Consider the following 4619-nt stretch of genomic DNA (forward strand, 5'->3'; position numbering starts at 1 on the left):
TAAGACACAGGGGCATTTTGGTCATTTCATAGGGTGACACGTGGCACCATGAGACGGTGACACATGGCATTGCACATAAGCTTGCCAAATGTCTTTTAATCATGTAAGATGATTGAAATTAAGATTAAATATAGGTTTGACACTTGGCACAATGTGATTGGGTCAATTAAACCTAGAACTAATCAAAGGGTGACATGTGGCAAGGGTTTAAGTGGTGACCTAGCTATATAAGTGTTGTTATGAAAAATTAAAACACATAAGCTACTGCCTCCCATTGTGTGCTGCCACCCTTGAGACTCATATTCTCTCTTCCTCTTCATCTCTCATATATTCCAAGAGATTAGCAAACAATCTCTTGAATTAAAAATACTAGAAATTGTTTCGAGTGTCCGTTTACATCTTAAATCTCTTAAAAGCCAGAACTTGATTTTCTAAATAATAAAAAAAGCTTTAGAAGCTGTTCAAGCACTGCCATAGGTGTTCTTGGTGTGGACAAGCTAGAGGGACAAGATCTGGTATCCTGAAGATGAATCTCAAAGGGGCAAATGCACTACAGTGCATCAAGAGGTTAGTGTGTCTATTCTTGATTTAATCTAGGATTCTAAAATTAATTTGATCAATTCTAAAGTCTTATATGGAAAATATAGATCCAAAAACATATTAAAAGAGTTTTAATATGTTGTTTATCATTGAATTCAAATAAATAAAAATAAATTTTGCATGATGCATGTGACCCTAGGTGAAAATTTTTGAATTCAATGGTATAAACTTGTGTTTTTTCACGCTTCCACTCCTTCATTTGGTATCAGAGCCACTATATTTGCCATTTAGATTGTTGATTATATGATTTAATTGTGTGTTTTGATCATGAGATGATTTATCCATTGTTGGTTGCAATGAATGTGTGGCGGCATGCTTGAAGAACACCATCAATGGTGTGCATGGTTTGGCTTCATGGGTGGTGCAAAGGTTTGGCTTTTTAATTTGCAATTGTTGTATGATCTAAAAGCTCATCCTATGTCTAATTAAATTGTTTAATTAAAATTTTAATCACACAATTAAATTTTGATTCAAATCAGAATTTTAAAAATTGTTTGAATGTAATTCAAATCTGAATTTTAAAAGTTGTTTGAATGTGATTCAAATCTGAATTTTTAAAGTTGTTTGAATCATATTTAAATCTGATTTTTTAAAGTTGTTTGAATAATATTCAGATCTGAATTTTTAAAAATTATTTGAATGTGATTCGAATCTGATTTTTTTTTAAATTGTTTGACTGTGATTCAAATCTAAATTTTTAAGGTTGTTTGAATATGATTCAAATCTGAATTTTTAAATTTGTTCGAATGAGATTCAAATATGAATTTTTAAATTTATTTGAATCATATTCAAATTTGGATTTTTAAGTTGAATATAAGATATTCAATTTAATTTAAGTATGTATGTTTTATTTAATTGTTAAATACTGATATGCAAGATGGATGATCATAGACTATAAATGACCAATGTAATTGGATTTATTTCTTTTATGTTTCTTTGGGATTGTAAATTAATTAATTTATTTTAATTTATTTTGGGCATGTATTATTAAGATTGTAATAATTTTTGGGTTGTAATTTCATTTATTTATTTCTTATAAATTACTATGTAATATTGGATTGCAAGAAGTTCAAGGAGGTCAAGAGCATTGGTGGGACCAGTGGGAGCAATTCAAGATCAAGTGTTGATTATGTACTCCTTTAGCAACTCTTATAAAATGAATGAATGAAATGCACCTAGGAATGCCCTGATTCAATTCTTGGTGGCTCAGAATTGAATCCCTTAGAAAGTCCATGATCATACCATATTTACTGCTTATCTATGAATGCATGAGATGCATGGGAATGTATGCAATTATATGATATAAGCATGCTAAATGGATAATGTGCAAAGTGAGACCTTAATAGTAATTAGGATGACCATAAAATCCTCCAAACAAATGATTAAGTTGGAAATGCTATAATTAAAGTCATTATAACATGGGCCCTCCATTGGGACAATTATTTTAAGAAATTTTAAATAGTTGCATAAGATGCAATTAATTTAAGAGATTTTCTTAAGAATAATTGTTAAGCATGAGATGTTGTAAATATGTAAATGGTTTGGTGGCCAATATTGGATGTACCTGAGGACATTAAAATTATTTGCATAATTACTGGCTTAATGGGATCAACTTAACTAATCCAAGATAAGTAAATAATGGATGTACTTGAGATTTTGAGCATTAGGGGCTAGGTAAAGGATTGAACCTCACATGAGATGTGATGGGCAAGGAGTTGCTCACTTATAGTTTATTATAATTCCAATAACGGATGTACCTAAGGATGATCAATAGAATTATAAGAATTCGATCACCCATTAGAAATCCATCCAACTAGGGTTTCCGTTTTCTACTTTGGAAGTGTAGGATTTGCTAAGTTAGTGGGAGGACCAATTTGATTAAAAGACCATAATCATTTTGGTTAATTACTTGACACATTTACTAATTAATCTGGTTATTTTCTGTAGTTAATTTTCTGATAATAATGAGCACAGAACAACCACCACCATCTAATATCCTTGCAAGCATACTTGATCGCAATAGGTTGACAGGACCTAATCTCTCTGATTGGCTAAGAAATTTGAAACTTGTCGTAAACCTTGAACATATAGGATATGTTCTAGATTCAAATGTTCCTGGTCCCTTACCTCTAGAGGCCACTCCAGAGGAACATGAAACTTTGGACAAGTGGAAGGAGCATGATATGAGAGCTAAGTATTACATGCTTGCTTCCATGAGTAATGAGTTACAGAAGCAGCATGAGAACATGCAGAGTGCGAGTGAGATCCTCCTTCACCTATAAGAGTTGTATGGTGAGCACAGTAGGAATGCTAGGTATGAGATATCTAGGCAGCTGTTCCGCATGAGGATGTCTGAGGGACATAATGTTGGGGATCATGTCTATAAGATGATTCGGCTATTTGAGCAGTTGGAACATCTTGACTTCAACATAGATTTCCAACTACAAACGGATTTGATCCTTCAGTCCCTTCCTGAGTCTTTTGGGAATTTTGTGACAAATTTCCATATGACTAAACAGGAATGCACCTTAGCTGGTTTACTCAACATGCTGGTTGTTGCCCAAAAGAATATGCAAGGCAATAAAGGAAAAGAGGTAGCTTTGATTGTATCTTCTTCTGCTGGAAAGTCCAATAATAAGAAGGGCAATAAGAAAAAGAAACCTTAGATTCCTGGTCCTTCCAAGAAAATAGCTAAACAGAAAGGGAAGACTAAAGCTGATGGAGGCAAAGGAAAGTGCTTTCACTGACAGAAGGATGGGCACTAGAAAAAGAACTGCCCAGAGTATAGCAATCTAAAAGAATGCAATGCCATGGTGAAAACTAGCTCAAGTTGAAAATATATTTGGAACTTAAGGTTATGTCATATTGCAGAAGATAGGATTTTAAAATTGGAGGAAATGGGGATTCTATCCTCATTGGGTTCTGAGCCTACTCCAACTTGTGAATCTTGTCTTTAGGGCAAAATGACTAGATTACCCTTTGTTGGACAAGGGCTAAGTTGTAACATCCCCATTGCACGTGTTCTGTACGTTCTATTGCTCCAGTAGTCAAATAACAGTCCAGGCAAGTCAGGATGTCTAGAACTGCACTTCAGTGATAGTGAACAGACATATAATGATGAAATAAATAAAAAGAAAATACAAGAAAAATCAAACAAAATTGAAAGAGAGAAAATGATGCTAAGTTAAACGACTCGGCCCCGCAGTGATGGGTGACTGCACTAGGAAGGCCGTTGCCGACCCCAGGACCATAGGGAACCCTCTGAATTTAATTTTGAGACATAAATAAAGTTTCATTGAAATGAAATTGACACTAGAAATACCAAAGAAAAATTAGTAAATTAGTACAAAGAAAAATGAAAAATCGAGAAACAGACAAAAATCGGTGTTACTGAAAAATCGGGAATATAACCCGAAGGGGGGTATTTTGGTCATTTGACACCTAGTGTTACCTTTTGACCTCAATGTCCATTAAGAATAAATGATATTGCACTTAGGAAATGTCATGAAAAAAATTAAAATGGGATACAATATGTAAATAGTAAAAGAATGGTGCTAAAGGAGCAAATAAGGAAACTTTAACTAATTAAATATTAAAATGAGCTTAGTGCTCCACTAACTTGAATATTGGGACCCTTATCACAGTCTTGGGACAGCAGATAGCACTCACCATCATCTTCTTCATAATCCCATTTTACTTCGCCGAAATGAATTCCACCATGGAGATCACCATGGCCACCCCACATGCAACCTCCATGGGTGCATGATCAAGCCATCCTTTCCACTTCTTTCCTTCATTAAAGCTTGCCTACTCACCTTGGGGAAGATATTGGCAACAAGAAAAGCAAGATTTGGTGAAGTTTTGATAAGCTTCAAAAGTGGTAAGTGTCCAAAACCTCTCCCTTGCTTTAGTAAACCTTGTGTTTAGGTTGAGGTGAGTATTTTGGTGAAGAGAAATGGACTTGTCCATTTTTGGCAGCCATGAACCTTTGTTGAGCTTGAGTTATTTTTACTTCTAAT

Source organism: Hevea brasiliensis, chromosome 5 (genome assembly GCF_030052815.1).
Source record: "Hevea brasiliensis isolate MT/VB/25A 57/8 chromosome 5, ASM3005281v1, whole genome shotgun sequence".
Taxonomy (NCBI): domain Eukaryota; kingdom Viridiplantae; phylum Streptophyta; class Magnoliopsida; order Malpighiales; family Euphorbiaceae; genus Hevea; species Hevea brasiliensis.